This window comes from Kogia breviceps, chromosome X (genome assembly GCF_026419965.1).
Source record: "Kogia breviceps isolate mKogBre1 chromosome X, mKogBre1 haplotype 1, whole genome shotgun sequence".
Taxonomy (NCBI): domain Eukaryota; kingdom Metazoa; phylum Chordata; class Mammalia; order Artiodactyla; family Physeteridae; genus Kogia; species Kogia breviceps.
This window is the reverse complement of record NC_081330.1, coordinates 90,947,739-90,968,560: the sequence shown is the minus strand read 5'-3', so window position 1 is coordinate 90,968,560 and position 20,822 is coordinate 90,947,739.

Sequence of the window (20,822 nt, the reverse complement as noted above, 5' to 3'; positions counted from 1 at the left end):
ATATTTTATTCTTTTTGTTGCAATGGTAAATGGGAGTGTTTTCTTAATTTCACTTTCAGATATTTCATCACTAGTGTGTAGGAGTGCAAGATATTTCTGTGCATTAATTTTGTATCCTGCTACTTTACCAAATTCATTGATTAGATAGTTTTCTGGTAGCATCGTTAGGATTCTCTATGTAGAGTATCATGCCATCTGCAAACAGTGACAGCTTTATTTCTTCTTTTCCAATTTGTATTCCTTTTATTTATCTTTCTTCTCTGACTGCTGTGGATAAAACTTTCAAAACTATGTTGACTAATAGTGGTGAGAGTGGGCAACCTTGTCTTGTTTCTGATCTTCGTGGAAATGGTTTCAGGTTTTCACCATTGAGGATGATGTTGGCTATGGATTTGTCATATATGGCCTTAATTATTTTGAGTTAAGTTCCCTCTATGCATACTTTCTGCAGGGTTTTTATCATAAATGGGTGTTGAATTTGTTGAAAGCTTTCTCTGCATATATTGAGATGACCAGATGGTTTTTCTCCTTCAGTTTGTTAATATGGTGTATAGCGTTGATTGATTTCTGTATATTGAAGAAGCCTTGCATTCCTGTGATAAACCCCACTTCATCATAGTATATGATTCTTTTAATGTGCTGTTGGATACTGTTTCCTAGTATTTTGTCGAGGATTTTTGCATCTATGTTCATTAGTGACATTGGCCTTAGTTTTCTTTCTCTGTGACATCTTCGTCTGGTTTTGGTATCAGAGTGATGGTGGCCTCATAGAATGAATTTGGAAGTGCTCCTCCCTCTGCTATACTTTGGAAGAGTTTGAGAAGGACAGGTGTTAGCTCTTCTCTAAATGTTTGATAGAATTCGCCTGTGAAGCCATCTGGTCCTGGGCTTTTGTTTGTTGGAAGATTTTTAATCACAGTTTCAATTTCAGTGCTTGTGATTGGTCTGTTCATATTTTCTATTTCTTCCTGGTTCAGTCTCAGCAGGTTGTGCATTTCTAACAATTTGTCCATTTCTTCCAGGTTGTCCATTTAATTGGCATATATTTGCTTGTAGTAATCTCTCATGATCCTTTGTATTTCTGCAGTGTCAGTTTTTACTTCTCCTTTTTCATTTCTAAATCTATTGGTCTGAGTCTTCTCCCTTTTTTTCTTGATAAGTCTAGCTAGTGGTTCATCAATTTTGTTTATCTTCTCAAAGAACCAGCTTTAAATTTTATTGTCCTTTGCTATCATTTCCTTCATTTCTTTTTCATTTATTTGTGATCTGAGGTTTATGATTTCTTTCCTTCTGCTAACTTTGGGGTTTTTTGCTTCTTCTTTCTCTGATTGCTTTAGGTGTAAGGTTAGGTTGTTTATTTGAGATGTTTCTTGTTTCTTAATGTAGGATTGTATTGCTTTAAACTTCCCTCTTAGCACAGATTTTGCTGCATCCCATAGGTTTTGGGTTGTGGTGTTTTCATTGTCATGTGTTTTTAGGTATTTTTAAAATTTCCTCTTTGATTTCTTCAGTGATCTCTTGGTTATTAAGTAGTGTGTAGTTTAGCATCCATGTGTTTGTATTTCTTACCGATTTTTCACTGTAACTGATATCTAGTCTCGTAGTGTTGTTGTCAGAAAAGATACTTGTTACAATTTCAATTTTCTTAAATTTACCAAGGCTTGATCTGTGACCCAAGTTATGATCTATCCTGGAGAATGTTCCATGAGCACTTGAGAAGAATGTGTATTCTGTTGTTTTTGGATTGAATGTCCTATAAATATCAGTTAAGTCCATCTTGTTTAATGTATCATTTAAAGCTTGTGTTTCCTTATTTATTTTCATTTTGGGTGATCTGTCCATTGGTGAAAATGGGGTCTTAAAGTCCCCTCCTATGATTGTGTTACTGTCGATTTCCCCTTTTATGGCTCTTAGTATTTGCCTTATATATTGAGGTGCTCCTATGTTGGGTGCATAAATATTTACAATTGTTATATCCTCTTCATGGATCAATCCCTTGATCATTATGTAGTGTCCTTTGTCTCTTGTAATAGTCTTTATTTTAAAGTCTATTTTCTCTGGTATGAGAATTGCTAGTCCAGCTTTCCACTGATTTCCAGTTGCATGGAATATCTTTTTCCATCCCCTCACTTTCAGTCTGTATGTGTCCCTAGCTCGGAAGTGGGCGTCTTGTAGACAGCATATATATGGGTCTTGTTTTTGTATCCATTCAGCCAGTCTATGTCTTTTGGTAGAAGCATTTAATCCATTTACATTTAAGGTAATTATCAATATGTATGTTCCTATTACCATTTACTTAATTGTTTCGGGTTTTTTCCTGTAGGTCTTTTCCTTCTCTTGTGTTTCTTGCCTAGTGAAGTTCCTTTAGCATTTGTTGTAAAGGTGGTTTGGTGGTGCTGAACTCTCTCAGCTTTTGCTTGTCTGTAAAGGTTTCAATTTATCAGTCAAATCTCAATGAGATCCTCACTGTGTAGAGTAATCTTGGTTGTAGGTGTTTCTTTTTCATCACTGTAAAAATGTCCTGCCACTCCTTTCTGGCTTGCAGAGTTTCTGCTGTAAGATCAGCTATTAACCTTATGGGGATTCCCTTATGTATTATTTGTTGTTTTTCCCTTGCTGCTTTTAATATTTGTTCTTTGTATTTAATTTTCAATCATTTGATTAATATGTGTCTTTTCGTGTTTCTCCTTGGATTTATCATGTATGGGACTCTGTGCTTCTTGGACTTGATTAACTATTTCCTTTCCCATATTAGGGAAGTTTTCAACTATGATCTCTTCAAATATTTTCTCAGTCCCTTTCTTTTTCTCTTCTTCTTCTGGGACCCCTATAATTCAAATGTTGGTGTGTTTAATATTGTCCCAGAGGTCTCTGAGACTGTCCTCAGTTCTTCTCATTCTTGTTTTTTATTCTGCTGTGCAGTAGTTATTTCCACTATTTTATCTTCCAGGTCACTTATCCGTTCTTCTGCCTCAGTTATTCTGCTATTGATCCATTCTAGAGAATTTTTAATTTCATTTATTTTGTTGTTTGTCACTGTTTTTTGGCTCTTTAGTTCTTCTAGGTCCTTGTTAAATGTCTCTTGTATTTTCTCCGTTCTATTTCCAGGATTTTGGATCATCTTTACTATCATTCTGAATTCATTTTCAGGTAGACTGCTTATTTCCTCTTCATTTGTTAGGTCTGGTGGGTTTTTGCTTTGCTCCATCATGTGCTGTGTGTTTCTCTGTCTTCTCATTTTGTTTAACTTACTGTGTTTGGGGTCTCCTTTACATAGGCTGCAGGTTCATAGTTGCCGTTGCTTTTGGTGTCTGTCCCCAGTGGCTAAGGTTGTTTCAGTGGGTTGTGTAGGCTTCCTGGTGGAGGGGACTAGTGCCTGTGTTCTGGTGGATGAGGCTGGATCTTGTCTTTCTGGTGGGCAGGTCCACGTCTGGTGGTGTGTTTTGGTGTGTCTGTGGCCTTATTATGATTTTAGGCAGCCTGTGTGCTATAGGATGGGGCTGTGTTCCTGTCTTGCTAGTTGCTTGGCATAGGGTGTCCTGCACTGTAATTTGCTGGTCGTTGAGTGGAGCTGGGTCTTGGCGTTGAGTTGGGGATCTCTGTGGGATTTTCGCCATTTGATATTACGAGGAGCTAGGAGGTCTCTTGTGGACCAGTGTCCTGAACTTGGCTCTCCCACCTCAGTGGCACAGCCCTGATGCCTGGCTGGAGCACCAAGAGCCTGTCCTCCACACAGCTCAGAACAAAAGGGAGAAAATAAAGAAAGAAAGAGGAAGATGAGATAAAGTAAAGTAAAATACAATAAAGTTATTAAAATAAAAAAATAAATATTACAAATTTTTTTAAATTAATAAAAAAAGAATAACAGGAAAAAAAATGGACAGACAGAACCCTAGGACAAATGGTAACAGCAAAACTGTACAGACAAAATCACACACAGAAGCATACACATACACACTCACAAAAAGAGAAAAGGAGAAAAAATATATATATATCATTGTTTCCAAATTCCACTTCCTCAATTTGGGATGATTCATTTTCTCTTCAGGTATTCCACAGATGCAGGGTACATCACGTTGATTGTGGAGATTTAATCCGCTGCTCCTAAGGGTGCTGGGAAAAATTTCCTTTTCTCGTCTTTGTTTGCACAGCCCCTGGGGTTCAGCTTTGGATTTGGACCCACCTCTGCGTGTAGGTCACCTGAGGGCATCTGCTCTTCACTCTGGCAAGACAGGATTCAAGGAGCAGCTGATTCAGGGGCTTTGGCTCACCAGGCCAGGGGGAGGGAGTGCTACGCATGTGGGGCAAGCCTGCAGCAGCTGAGCCTGCTGTAACATTGCACCAGCCTGAGATGTCCATGCGTTCTCCCAGGGAAGTTGTCCCTGGATCACGGGACCCTGGCAGTGGCAGGCTGCACAGGCTCTCAGGACGGGAGGTGTGGATAGTGACCTGTGCTTGCTCACAGGCTTCTTGGTGTTGGCAGCAGCAGCCTTAGCATCTCATGCCAGTCTCTGGGTCCGTACTGATAGCCATGGCTCATGCCCATCTCTGGTGCTCCTTTAAGTGGTGCTCTGAATCCCCTCTCCTCGCGCACCAGAAAAAAAAAGAGGCAAGAAAATGTTTCTTGTCTCTTTGTCAGGTCCAGACATTTTCCCGGCCTCCCTCCCGGCTAGCTGTGGCACACTGGCCCCCTTCTGGCTGTGTTCACACAGCCTAACGCAGTCCTCTCCCTAGGATCCGACCGAAGCCTGAGCCTCAGCTCCCAGACGCCACCTGTCCCAGCAGGTGAGCAGACAAGCCTCTAGGGCTGCTGAGTGCTGGTCGGCACTGATCCTCTGTGCGGGAATCTCACCACTTTGCCCTCCACACCCCTGTTGCTGTGCTCTCCTCCGTGGCTCCAAAGCTTCCCCCCTCCACAACCCGCAGCCTCTGCCTGCAAAGGGGCTTCCTAGTGTGTGGAAAAGTTTCCTCCTTCACAGCTCCCTCCCACTGGTGCAGGTAACGTCCCTATTCTTTTGTCTCTGTTTTTTCTTTTGCCCTACCCAGGTACGTGGGGAGTTTCTTGCCTTTTGGGAGGTCTGAGGTCTTCTGCCAGCATTCAATAGGTGTTCTGTAGGAATTGTTCCACATGTAGATGTATTTCTGATGTATCTGTGGGGAGGAAGGTGATCTCCGTGTCTTACTCTTCCACCATCTTGAAGCTCCTCCTGTACATTTAAGTCTTTAATCCATTTTGAGTTTATATGATGTAAGAAAGTGGTCCAGTTTCATTATTTCGCTTATAGATGTCCAGTTTTCCCAACATCATTTATTGAAGAGACTGTTTTTCCCACTGTATATTCTTTTCTCCTTTGTCATAGATTAATTAATCAAATAAGTGTTGGTTTATTTTTGGACTCTGTATTCTGTTCCACTGATGTATATGTTTGTTTTTGTGCCAGTACCATACTGTTTTGATTACTATAGCTTTGCAGTATAGTTTGAAATCAGGGCGCATGATACCTCCAACTTTGTTCTTCTTTCTCAAGATTGCTTTGGCTATTGGGGGGCTTTTTGGTTCCATAAGAATTTTCAGATTATTTGTTCTAGTTCTGTGAAAAATGCCACTGGTATTTTGATGGGGATTGCATGGGATCTGTAGATTGTTTTAGTTAGTATGGATATTTTAACAATATTGATTCTTCCAATCCATGAACACATTATATATTTCCATTTATTTTTGTTATCTTCAATTTCGTTCCTCAATGTCTTAGAGTTTTCAGAGTACTTGACTTTCACCTCCTTGGCTAAATTTGTTCCTAGGTGTTTTATTCTTTTTATTGCAATTGTAAATGGGATTGTTTTCTTCATTTCTCTTTGTCGTAGTTCATTGTTAGTGCGTAGAAATGCAACAGATTTCTGTATATTAATTTAGTATCCTGCAACTTCACTGAATTCAATCATTAGTTCTAATAGTTTTTTTTTTGGTGGAGTCTTCATGGTTTTCTGTATATAGTACCATTTCATCTGCAAATAGTGACAGTTTTAATTTTTCCTTTCCAATCTGGATTCCTTATATTTCTTCATTTTCTTTGATTGCTGTGGCTAGGGCTTCCAATACTATGTTGGTTAAAAATGGAGAAAGTGGGCATCCTTGCCTTACTGCTGATCTTTGAAGAAAAGCTTTCAGCGTTTCTCCATTGAATATGATGTTATGTGTGGGTTTATCATATATGGCCTTTATTATGTTGAGGTATGTTCCCTCTATATCCACTTTGTTGAGAGTTTTTATCAAAAACGGATGTTGGATTTTTCCAATGCTTTTTCTGTACCTACTGAGATGATAATGATATTTTTATCTTTTGTCTTGTTAAGGTGGTATATCATGTTGATTGATTTGGGGATCACATTGATTGAACCACCCTTGCATCCCTGGGATAAATCCTACTTGATCATGATGTGTGATCCTTTTAATTTATTTTGTATTTGGTTTGCTAGTATTTTGTTGAAGATATGCATCTATGTTCATCAGGGATATTCGCCTGTAAATTCCTTTTTTGGTAGTGTTTTTTTCTGGTTTTGGTATCAGGTTAATGTTGGCCTCATAAACAAATTAGGGAGTGATCTTTCCTCTCCAATATTTTGGAATAGCTTCAGGAGGATAGGTCTTAACTCTTCTTTAAATGTTTTGTAGAATTCACCTGTGAAGCCATCTGTTCCTGGACGTTTGTTGGGAGGTTATTATTATCATTACTGATTCAATTCCACTACTAGTGATCAGTCTGTTCAGATTTTCTGTTTCTTCCTGATTCAGTCTTATAAGTGTGTTCGTTTTCTATGAAATTATACACTTCTTCTAGGTTGTCCAATTTGTTGGCATATAATTGTTCATAGTAATCTCTTATGATCCTTTGTATTTCTGTTGTGTTGGTTGTAACTTCTATTTCTTTTCCAATTTTAGCTATTTGAGCCCTCTTTTTTTCTTGATGAGTCTGGCTAAAGGGCTATCAATTATGTTTATCTTTTCAGAGAACCAACTCAGTTTCACTGACATTTTTTATTGTTTTTTTTTAAGTCTCTATTTCATTTATTTACACTCAGATCTTTATTATGCCCTTCCTTCTACTCACATTGGGCTTTGTTTTTTTCTTCTTTTACTAGTTCTTGTGTGTGTAATATTAGGTTGTTTATTTGAGGTTTTTCTTCTTTCTTGAGGTACATCTGTATCACCATAAATTTCCCTCTTAGAACTGCTTTTGCAGTGTCCTGTAGATTTTGTTACATTTTGTTTCCATTAATTTGTGTCAAAGTATTTTTATTTACTTTTTTATTTCTTTGTTGATCAATTGGTTGTTTGTTTAGTACCATGTTGTTTAGCATCCAGTGTTTGTGTGTTTTCCAGTTTTCTTCTTATAATTGATTTCTAGTTGCATACCATTATGGTCAGAAAAGATACTTGATATGATTTCAATCTTTTTAAAGTTACTGAGACTTTTTTTGTGGCCTAGCATGTGATGTATCTTGGAGATTGTTTCATGTGCACTTGAAAAGAATGTGTATCCTGCTGCTTTCAGATGGAATGTTCTGTATGTATCTATTAAGTGCATCTGGTCTAAAGTATCATTTAAAACTAATGTTTCCAAATTGATTTTCTATCTGGATGATCTAACCATTGATGCAAGCAGGGTGTTAAAGTCTCCTATTATTGTGTTACTGTCTATTCCTTCCTTTATGTCTGTTAATATTTGCTCTATGTATTTAGGTGTCCCTAGGTTGGGAGCATAGATATTTACAAATGTTATATCCTCTTGTTGGACTGATCCCTTTATCATTATGTAATGTTCTTCTTACTATCTTCTTATAGCCTTTAAAAATATATTTTGTCTAGGTATTGCTATATCAGACAAAATATCATGCAAAATCTTCCTTTTTGTTTCCACTTGCATGGAATATCCTTTTCCATCTCTTCATTTTCAGTCTGTGTGTGTGTCTTTAGATCTGAGGTGAGTCTCTTGTAGGCAGCATATAAATGGGTCTTATTTTTTTAATCCCTCAGCCACCCTATGTATTTTGATTGGAGCATTTAATCCATTTACTTTTTAAAATTATTGTTATGTACTTATTGCCATTTTGTTAATTATTTTCTGGTTGTTTTTGTAGTTCTTCTCTGTTTCTTTCCTCTTCTCTTGCTCTCCTTCCTTATAATTTGATGACTATTTTTAGTGTTATGTTTGCATTTCTTTTTCTTTATTTTTTGTGGTTCTATTATAGATTTTTGGTTTGTGATTAACATGAGGCTCATATGTAACAACCTGTGTATATAACTGAGCATTTTCAGTTGATGATTTCTTAAGTCCAATGCATTCTAAAAGTCTTACATTTTTAAACCCCCCATGTTTTATGTTTTTGATGTCATATTTTACAATTTTTTATCCCTTAACTGCTTATTGTAGATACAGATGATTTTACTACTTTTGTCTTTTAACCTTCCTACTAACTTTATAAGTGGTTGATCTACTACCTTTATTGTATATTTGCCTTTACCAATGAGATTTTGCCTTTCATAATTTTCATATTTCTTGTTATGGTCTTTTCTCTTCTTCTTAAAGAAGTCCTTTTAACTTTTTTTGTAAGACAGGTTTAGTGTTGATAAACTCCTTTAGCTTTTGTTTGCCTGTAAAACTCTTTATCTTGCCTTCAATTCTGAATGACAACCTTGCCAAGTAGAGTAGTCTTGGTTGTAGGATTTTTCCTTTTTACTACTTTGAATAAGTCATGCCTTGACCTTCTGGCCTGTAAAGTTTCTAATGAAAAGTTGGTTGATGGTCTTCTCAGAGTTCCCTTGTATGTAACTAGTTGTTTTTCTCTTGCTGCTTTTAAGAGCTCTCTTCATCTTTAAATTCTTGACATTTTAATTATAATTTGTCATGTTATGAACCTCTTTGGGTTCATCTTGTTTAAGATTCTCTGTGCTTACTGGACCTAGATGTCTGTTTCTTTCTCCAGATCAGGGAAATTTTCAGCTGTTAATTCTTCAACTAAGTTTTCTGCCCCCTTTTCTCTCTCTTCGCCTTCTGGGACCCCTGCAATGCAAATATTAGTATGCTTGTTGTTGTCCCAAAAGCCCCTCAAACTATCTTCATTTTTCCTAATTCTTTTTTTTTTTTTCAGCTTGGGTAATTTCACTACTCTGTCTTCCAGATCACTGATCTCTATATCATCTAATCTACTGCTGCTTCCCTATAGTGTATTTTTCATTTCATGTATTGTATTCTTCAACTCTGATTGGTTTCTTTTTGTATATTCTACCTCTTTGTTAAAGTTCTCACTGTGCTCATCCGTTCTTCTCCCAAGTTTGGTGAGCGTCTTTATGATCATACTCTAGAACTCTATATTGGGTACATTGCAAATCTCCATTTCATTTAGCTCTTTTTCTGAGGTTTGGTCCTATTCTTTAATCTGGAACATATTCCTCTATCTCCTCATTTTGCCTAGTTCTCTGTGTTTATTTCTTTGTTAGGTAGTTTCATTACATCTCCTGATTTTGGATAAGTGACCCTTTGTAGGAGATGTCCTATGGGGCCTAGCAGCATGGTCCTCTCTGGCCACCAGAGCCAAATACTTCAAGAGTATTCCCTATGTGGGTTGTGTGTGCCTTTCTGTTGTGGCAAGGCTGACTGCTATGCACACACTGGTGGACAAGGCAGGTCCCCAGCACAGCTGTCCATTAAACCCACAAGCATGCAACAGCTGCAAGCTTGCTGGTGGGCAGGATAGGCCCCCACTGCAGCTGGCTGTGAGTCTTGGCAGCATGCGACTCCTCCAGGCATATGGGTGTGTAGGGCAGATCCCCATCATGGCTGGCTGTGCAGCCAGTGTTATGCTACTACTGCTGGCATGATGGCAGGCTAGGCAGTCCTCTGGGCAGCTGGCTGTGATAGCCAATGGGTGCAACTGCTATGGGTGCGCTATTTGGTGGGTCAGGCCCCCAGTGCAACAGGCTGCAAGGCCCCACAGCATGCAACACCTGCGAGGACAGCTGACTGTGTGGCCTGGTGGTACACAACTGCTGTAGACATGCTGGTGGGTGTGGCATGCCCCCAGGACTAATTAACCTAGAAGGAGGATTCCAAAATGGGATCCACCAGCACCAGTGTCAGCACAGTAGAATGAGATCACAAAGATGGCCAATGCCAGCATCTATGTCCCAAAGGGGAGTGCCAGCTGCCCCCTGTCTCTTTTTAGAGGCTCTCCAAGATCAGCAAGTAGGTCTGACCCTGGCACCTTTCAAACTGCTATCTCTGCACTGTGACTCAGAGTGAGTGAGTTTTTGTGCATGCCATTTAAGAGTACAGTTTTAGTTTCCTATAACCTCCGTCCCTCCTGAATATAAGTCCTGCTGGTTTTCAAAGCCAGACGTTTTGAGGGCTCATCTTCCTGGTGCAGGTCCCCTGGGCTTGGGAGCAAGATGTGGGGATCAGATTCCTTGCTCCTTGGGGAGGACTTCCATGGTTGTGATTTTCCTCCTCCTTGTGGGTTGCTGCACTGCGGTGTGGTTCCTGGCTAGAACACATCTGCACCCCTCATACCCATTTTGTTGTGGTTCCTTCTTTGTGTTTTTAATTGTGAAAAATCATTTCTGCTAGTCTTCAGGTCATTCTCAGAGACAGTTGCTCTGTAAGTAGTTGTAATTTTGGTATGCCTGTGGGAGGAGGTGAGCTCAGGACCTTCCTACTCCTCCTTATTGATCCAGACCCCACAGGGAAAATCAAATTTAAACCATAATGAGAAAACCATCTATCTGCTCAAAATGAAAATATCTCACAATAATAAGTGTTGTCACCAATGTGCAGAACCAAGAAATTTTACATATTGCTGGCAGGAGTGTAAAAGGATACAACCACTTTGAAAAACATTTTGGCATTTTCTAGCAGAGTTGAGGTTATGACTCACTATCACTCTCCTATGACTCACTAATTTCATTTCTAGGTATGTACCTAACAGAAAAGTATGCATCTGTGCAGAAAGATACATAGACGTGAATATTCATAGCAGCATTTTTCATGATAGCTAAAAACTGGAAAATCCCAAATGTCCATTAACAGTGGGCTGCAAAAATACATTTTGGTATGTTAATATAATGGAGCATTATGCAGCAATAACATGAATATTTTTCACAAATATAATGTTGGGTAAGTTGAGCCAAACACAAATTACACATACATGCTGATTTCTTTTATATAAAATAAGAAACATGGAAAATGAAACTATATTGTTTCAGAGATATGTATATGTAGGAAAAGTACAAAGCAAAGCGAAGAAGTAATTACTAAAAAAGAATAGTGGATACTTCAAGGAGTTAAGGTGATGTGTATAGCAAGGAAGAGGCACATGGGGATTTCAAGAATGTTGGCAATATTTTATTTCTTGACCTTGGTGGTAATCTATAGGTGTTCATTTTTATATGCATATCTATATCTCATTCACATTTTGTATATGTGTGATATATCAAAATAAAAACTTAAAAATAATGAGAAAACATACAAAATTTTATGACAACCTACTTGAAAATTTAAATCAATTAATAAATATTTGAGGGACTTCCCTGGTGGTACAGTGGCTAACACTCTGCACTCCCAGTGCAGGGGGCCTGGGTTCGATCCCTGGTCAGAGAACTAGATCCCAGATGCTGCAACTAAAGATCCCGCACATTGCAACAAAGATCCTGAACCAGCAACGAAGGTCCCGTGTGCCACAACTAAGACCTGGTGCAGCCAAATAAATAAATAAATAAAGATTTTTTTTAATTTGAAAAATATAACTTAACAAACTTGATTCAAGAAGATACAGAAATCATGAATAGACTATAGCCATTAAAACAAATGAATAAGTATTTTTAAAAAATCTTTCCAAAATAATTCAAACAAAAATAAAATATTCTAGGCCTACCAAATATTAAAGGAGAAAATAATCCCAGTCTTCTACAAAGCCTTCCAAGGAACATGGGAGAGGTAAGAATTACAACATAGGTAAGAATTATCCTTACCCCAATTCATATCATGGGGTAAGAATAATTTTCATAGTAAATATGACAATGGACATATTATAAGTAAAGGAGAGTAAGTGATGAATTACATTCATGAAAATAGCTGAAAAATCAAGAAAATATTAGCAAATAAATTCAGCAAGTATAAACAAAGTGATACATCAAGACCAAGGTTGGAAATAAATTATTGTAATCCACCATATTAACAGAATAGAGCATGGAAATCATATACATGCAGTAAAAAAAGTGGCTGACAAAAGTCAACCTTCATTCATAATATTTTTTTCAGATAATTAAAAATAGAAAGGAACTTTCTTAACCCAATAAAATTTATCTGAAAAATCCCTACAACATCCTTATAAATGGTGAAATATTAAAAATTTTCCTTTTGAGATTGAGAAATAGTTCCTCTTGACAATGCTATTGGAGATCTTAATTCTTCCAGTAAGGCAAAAATAATAAAAAGTATAAGGGTTATAAATGGAGAGATAAATCTGGCATTACTCATAGGTGACGTGATTATGAACTAGAAAACTCAAAATAATCTATAGACTAAACTATGGATATTGGAATATATATATATTATATATTATATATATATTATTTGCAGCCCTATACATCTGCAAATGAGAGATAGAGAATGAATAAAATTGAAATGTAGGAACAACAATTTCATCAGAAATATGAAGTACTATGTCAGTATGGGTCTAATCAGGAAAGACACATCACACAGCAGAAGAAAGAAGGTAAATTTGATACAAATTATTATTAGTTGTGAAAAAAGAATAACTATAAGATATTGAGAAACTCTATATGATACCCTAGGGCCAAGAGTTCAGTCCTCTATATAGCAGAGAAATTGGCTGGTTTAGCCAGGCTGCTACTGGTCTACAGTCTCTGGACAAGTAGAAGGCAATACAACCCTCTGGAGTGTAGGCAGGAAGAAGGTGATCAGTAAACTGGTCACTTGGATGTACAGTGGGTGGATAGAGAGGATGGGACCCCTTCAGGCCACAGGCAGGCTTGTGCTGTGGCCTGCAGAAGAATCAGAGCACTGGTGTGGGTGAGTGGCCTTCGGGGACAGAGGCACAGGAGGGAGGCCTTTGAGTAAACATGCTGGTAAGAAAGCTAGTGGGAACCTGTGGTACAGCATAGGGAGCTCAGCTCAGTGCTCTGTGATGACCTTGATGGGTGGGATGGTGGGGAGAGGGAGGTCCAACAGAGAGGGGATATATGTACACATACAGCTGATTCACTTTATTGTTCAGCAGAAACTAACACAACATTGTAAAGCAATTATACTCCAGTTAAAATAAATAAAAATTAAAAAAGTCACATGATTAAAACAATAAATAAATAAAAATTTTAAAAACATAAAAAAAGAAGCATTCTGGCATAGAGAGTCTTAGGTGTTCCCATTTCTGTGTTGAGAGGTTCCGTGGGCAGATTACTGCTAGACAGAAGCTGCAAGGTCATTGAGGGATCCTGAGTTCTGGGCCTGTGGGTGGGTCAGAAGTCTACTAGCTGACCTCACACTTAGTGGACTCATCCTACCTCAGCTGGAAGTTGAAGGAAAGCCTCTTTCAATGTCCGTCTATTGCCAACAACTGGGAAAGCTTAAAACTGTGCTTACTTAAAAAGAGAAATGCTTAATGGAATTATTAATACATTTTTTATCACAGAGTATATATTAAAGTATCATTCCAAGCTGAGAGGCAATAAATTGATAACTGACACAAATACCAGAGAATAAATCTAAGAAAGTAAAGATCTATGTGGAAAAATTATAAAATTTTATTCAGAGATGCTGCTGTAGGTTGAAATGTGCCCTTCACCACTGCCCCAAATTCATATGTTGAAATCTTAACCCCCAGTACCTCAGAATGAGAACTTATTTGAAAATAGGGTAATTGCAGCTGTAATTAGTTAGGATAAAGTTATTAGGGTGTACCCTAATCCAGTATGAGTGGTGTCCTTATAAAAAGGGGAAATCTGGAAAAAGAAACATACATAGAAGAAAGATCAGGGAGGAGAGAAGATGGCGGAAGAGTAAGAGGTGGAGATCACCTTCCTCCCCACAAGTACATCAGAAATACATCTACACGTGGAACAACTCCTACAGAACACCTACTGAACGCTGGCAGAAGACCTCAGACCTCCCAAAAGGCAGGAAACTCCCCAAGTACCCGGGTAGGGCAAAAGAAAAAAAGAATAAACAGAGACAAAAGAATAGGGACGAGTCCTGCACCAGTGAGAGGGAGCTGTGAAGGAGGAAAGGTTTCCACACACTAGAAGCGCCTTCGCAGGCAGAGACTGCGGGTGGCGGAGGGGGGAAGCTTCGGAGCCATGGAGAGCACAGCCACAGGGGTGCAGAGGGCAAAGTGGAGAGATTCCTGCACAGAGGATCGGTGCCAACCAGCACTCACCAGCCTGAGAGGCTTGTCTGCTCACCCGCCGGAATGGGCGGGGGCAGGGAGCTCAGGTTCGGACTTCAGTTGGATGCCGGGAGAGGACAGGGGATGGCTGCGTGAACACAGCCTGAAGGGGTTAGTGCACCATGGCTAGCCAGTAGGGAGTCTGGGAGAAGTCTGGAGCTGCCGAAGAGGCAAGATACTTTTTCTTGCCTCTTTGTTTCCTGGTGCACAAGGAGAGGGGAGTAAGCGTGCCGCGTAAAGGAGCTCCAGAAACGGACGCGAGCCACAGCTATCAGCACTGACCCCAGAGATGGGCATGAGACGCTAAGGCTGCTGATGCCGCCACGAAGAAGCCTGTGTGCGAGCACAGGTCATTCTCCACATCTCCCCTCCCAGGAGCCTGTGCAGCCAGCCACTGCCAGGATCCCGGGATCCAGAGACAACTTCCCCGGGAGAATGCACAGCACAACTCAGGCTGGTGCAACCTCATGCCGGCCTCTGCCACAGGCTCACCATGCATCCGTACCCCACCCCCGGCCTGAATGAGCCAGAGTCCCCGAATCAGCCGCTCCTTTAACTCCGTCTGAGCGAAGAGCAGACGCCCTCAGGCGACCAACATGCAGAGGCGGGGCCAAATTGAAGGATGAACTCCAGGAGCTGTACAAACAAAAAAGACAATGGGAAATCTCTCCCAGCAGCCTCAGAGGCAGTGGATTAAAGCTCCACAATCAACTAGATGTACACTGCATCTGTGGAATACCCAAATAGACAACGAATCATCCCAAAATGAGGAGGTGGACTTTGGGAGTAAAATATATTATTTTTTCCCCCTTTTTCTCTTTTTGTGAGTGTGTATGTGTATGCTTCTGTGTGAGATTTTATCTGTAAAGCTTTGTTTTCACCATTTGTCCTAGGGTTCAGACTGTCCTGTTTTTTAGCTTGTTTTTTACTTTAAAAAATTTTTTCTTCTAAATAATTATTTTTTATTTTAATAACTATATTTTATTTTATCCTACATTCTTTCCCTTTCTTTCTTTCTTTCTTTCTTTCTTTCTTTCCATTTTATCTACCTTTTATTCTGAGCCGTGTGGATTAAAGGCTCTTGTTGCTCCAGCCAGGCATCAGGGCTGTGCCTCTGAGGTGGCAGAACCAACTACAGGACACTGGTCCACAAGAGAACTCCCAGCTCCACATAATATCAAATGGTGAAAATCTCCCAGAGATCTCCATCTCAACACCAAGACCCAGCTTCACTCAATGACCAGCAAACTACAGTGCTGGACACCCTATGGCAAACAACTAGCAAGACAGGGAGACAACACCACCCATTAGCAGAGAGGCTGCCTAAAATCATAATACGGCCACAGACACCCCAAAACACACCACCAGACATGGACCTGCCCACCAGAAAGACAAGATCAAGCCTCATCCACCAGAACACAGGCACTAGTCCCATCAACCAGGAAACATACTCAACCCACTGAACCAACCTTAGCCACTGGGAACAGACACCAAAAACAACAGGAACAACAAACCTGCAGCCTGCAAAAAGGAGACCCCAAACACAGTAAGATAAGCAAAATGAAAAGACAGAAAAACACAAAGCAGATGAAGGAGCAAGGAAAAACCCACCAGACCAAACAAATGAACAGGAAATAGGCAGTCTACCTGAAAAAGAATACAGAATAATGATAGTTAAGATGATCCAAAACCTTGAAAATAGAATAGAGAAAATGTAAGAAACATTGAACAACGACCTAGAAGAACTAAAGAGGAAGCAAGAATAACTGAGGCAGAAGAACGGATAAGTGACCTGGAAGATAAAATAGTGGAAATAACTACTGCAGAGCAGAATAAAGAAAAAAGAATGAAAAGAACTGAGGACAGTCTCAGAGACCTCTGGGGCAACATTAAACACACCAACATTCGAATTATAGGGGTCCCAGAAGAAGAGAAAAAGAAAGGGACTGAGAAAATATTTGAAGAGATTTTAGTTGAAAACTTCCCTAATATGGGAAAGGAAATAGTTAATCAAGTCCAAGAAGCACAGAGAGTCCCATACATGATAAATCCAATGAGAAACATGCCTAGACACATATTAATCAAACTATCAAAAATTAAATACACAGAAAACATATTAAAAGCATCAAGGGAAAAAAACAAATAACACACACGGGAATTCCCATAAGGTTAATAGCTGATCTTTCAGCAGAAACTCTGCAAGCCAGAGGGGAGTAGCAGGACATATTTAAAGTGATGAAGGAGAATAACCTACATCAAGATTACTCTACCCAGCAAGGATCTCATTCAGATTTGATGGAGAAATTAAAACCTTTACAGACAAGCAAAAGCTGAGAGAGTTCAGCACCACCAAACCACCTTTACAACAAATGCTAAAGGAACTTCACTAGGCAAGAAACACAAGAGAAGGAAAAGACCTACAGGAAAAAAAACCCGAAACAATTAAGTAAATGGTAATAGGAACATACATATAGATAATTACCTTAAATGTAAATGGATTAAATGCTCCCACCAAAAGATGCAGACAGGCTGAATGGATACAAAAAGAAGACCCATATATATGCGGTCTACAAGAGACCCACTTCCGAGCTAGGGACACATACACACTGAAAGTGAGGGGATGGAAAATGATATTCCATGCAAATGGAAATCAGAAAAAAGCTGGAGTAGCAATTCTCATATCAGACAAAATAGACTTTAAAATAAAGACTATTAAAAGAGACAAGGAAGGACATGACATAATAATCAAGGGATCGATAAATGACAAAGATATAACAATTTTAAATATTTATGCACCCAACATAGGTGCATAAGTCAAGTACTAACAGCCATAAAAGGAGAAATTGACAGTAACACAATCATAGTAGGGGACTTTAACACCCTACTTTCACCAATGGACAGATCATCCAAAATGAAAATAAATAAGGAAACACACGTTTTAAATGATACATAAAACAAGATGGACTTAATTGATATTTATAGGACATTCCATCCAAAAACAACAGACTAAACATTTTTCTCAAGTGCTCATGGAAGATTCTCCAGGATAGATCATATCTTTGGTCACAAATCAAGTCTTGGTAAATTTAAGAAAATTGAAATGTATCAACTATCTTTACCAACCTCAATGCTATGAGACTAGATATCAATTACAGGAAAAGATCTGTAAAAAATACAAACACATGGAGGTGAAACAATACACTACTTAATAACGAAGTGATCACTGATGTAATCAAAGATGAAATAAAAAAATACCTAGAAACATATGACAATGGAGACATGACGACCAAAACCTATGGAATGCAGCAAAAGCAGTTCTAAGAGGGAAGTTTATAGCAATAAAATCCTACCTTAAGAAACAGTAAACATCTCGGATAAACAACCTAAACTTGCACCTAAAGCAATTAGAGAAAGAAGAAGAAGAACAACAACAAAAACCCAAATTTAGGAGAAGGAAAGAAATCGTAAAGATCAGGTCAGAAATAAATGAAAAAAAAATGAAGGAAACAATAACAAAGATCAATAAAACTAAAAGCTGGTTCTTTGAGAAGATAAATAAAAGTGATAAACCATTACCCAGACTCATCAAGAAAAAAAGGGTGAAGACTCAAATCAATAGAATTAGAAATGAAAAAGGAGATGTAACAACTGACTCTGCAGAAATACAAAAGATTATTAGAGATTACTACAAGCAACTCTATGCCAATAAACTGGACAACCTGGAAGAAATGGACAAATTCTTAGAAATGCACAACCTGCCGAGACTGAACCAGGAAGAAATAGAAAATATGAACAGACCAATCACAAGCACTGAAATTGAAACTGTGATCAAAAATCTTCCAACAAACAAAAGCCCAGGACCAGATGGCTTCACAGGCGAATTCTATCAAACATTTAGAGAAGAGCTAACACCTATCCTTCTCAAACTCTTCCAAAACATAGCAGAGGGAGGAACACTCCCAAACTCATTCTATGAGGCCACCATCACCCTGATACCAAAACCAGACAAAGATGTCACAAAGAAAGAAAACTACAGGCCAATATCACTGATGAACACAGATGCAAAAATCCTCGACAAAATACTAGCAAACAGAATCCAACAGCACATTAAAAGGATCATACACCATGATCAAGTGGGCTTTATTCCAGGAATGCAAGGATTCTTCAATATACGCAAATCAATCAATGTGATACACCATATCAACAAACTGAATGAGAAAAACCATATGATCATCTCAATAGATGCAGAGAAAGCTTTTGACAAAATTCAACACCTATTTATGATAAAAACCCTGCAGAAAGTAGGCATAGAGGGAACTTTCCTCAACATAATAAAGGCCATATATGACAAACCCATAGCCAACATCATCCTCAATGGTGAAAAACTGAAGCCATTTCCACTAAGATCAGGAACAAGACAAGGTTGCCCACTCTCACCACTCTTACTCAACATAGTTTTGGAAGTTCTAGCCACAGCAATCAGAGAAGAAAAAGAAATAAAAGGAATCCAAATCGGAAAAGAAGAAGTAAAGTTGTCACTGTTTGCAGATGACATGATACTATGCATAGAGAATACCAAAGATGCTACCAAAAAACTACTAGATCTAATCAAAGAATTTGGTAAAGTAGCAGGATACAAAATCAATGCACAGAAATGTCTGGCATTCTTATACACTAATTATGAAAAATCTGAGAGTGAAATTAAGAAAACACTCCCATTTAACATTGCAACAAAAATAATAAAATATCTAGGAATAAGCCATCAGTGTCTTTCATCATTATAAGACACTGATGAAAGAAATTAAAGATGATACAAATAGATGGAGAGATATACCATGTTCCTGGATTGGAAGAATCAACATGGGGAAAATGACTCTACTACCCAAAGCAATCTAAAGATTCAGTGCAATCCCTATCAAACTACCATTGGTATTTTTTACAGAACTAGAACAAAAAATTTCACAGTTTGTATGGAAACACAAAAGACCCTGAATAGCCAAAGCAATCTTGAGAACAAAAAATAGAGCTGGAGCAATCAGGCTCCGTGACTTCAGCATATATTACAAAGCTACAGTAATCAAGATAGTACAGTACTGGCACCAAAACAGAAATATAGATCAATGGAATAGGATAGAAAGTCCAGAGATAAACCCACACACATATGGTCCCCTTATCTTTGATAAAGGAGTCAAGAATATACAGTGAAGAAAAGACAGCTCCTTCAATAAGTGGTGCTGGGAAAACTGGACAGGTACATGTAAAAGTATGAAATCAGAACACTTCCTAGCACCATACACAAAAATAAACTCAAAAGGGATTAAAGACCTAAATGTAAGGCCAGACACTATCAAACTCTTAGAGGAAAACATAGGCAGAATACTCACATAAATCACAGCAAGATCCTTTTTGACCCACCTCCTAGAGAAATGGAAATAAAAACAAAAGTAAACAAATGGGACCTAATGAAACTTAAAAGCTTTTGCACAGTAAAGGATACCATAAACAAGACCAAAAGACAACCCTCAGAATGGAAGAAAATAGTTGCATATGAAGCAACTGACAAAGGAATAATCTCCAAAATTTATAAGCAACTCATGCAGCTCAATAACAAAAAAGCAAACAACCCAATCCAAAAATGGGCGGTAGACCTAAATAGACATTTCTCCAAAAAGGATATACAGATTGCCAACAAAGACATGAAAGAATGCGCAGCATCACTAATCATTAGAGAAATGAAAACCAAAACTTCAATGAGATATCATCTCACACTGGTCAGAATGGCCATCATCAAAAAATCTAGAAACAATAAATGCTGGAGAGGGTGTGGAGAAAAGGGAACACTCTTGTACCGTTGGTGGGAATGTAAATTGATACAGCCACTATGGAGAAGAGTATGGAGGTTCCTTAAAAAACTACAAATAGAACTACCATATGACCCAGCAATCCCACTACTGGCCATATACTCTGAGAAAACCATAATTCAAAAGGAGTCATGTACCAAAATGTTCATTGCAGCTCTATTTACAATAGCCAGGACATGGAAGCAACCTAAGTGTCCATCAACAGATGAATGGATAAAGAAGATGTGGCACATATATATACAATGGAAAATTACTCAGCCATAAAAAGAAATGAAACTGAGTTATTTATAATGAGGTGGATGGACCTGGAGTCTGTTATACAGAGTAAAGTAAGTCAGAAGGAGAAAAGGAATTACCGGATGCTAACACATATATATGGAACCTAAGAAAAAAATGTCATGAAGAGACTAGGGTAGGACGGGAATAAAACACAGACCTACTAGAGAATGGACTTCAGGATATGGGCAGGGGGAAAGGTAAGCTGTGACGAAGTGAGAGAGT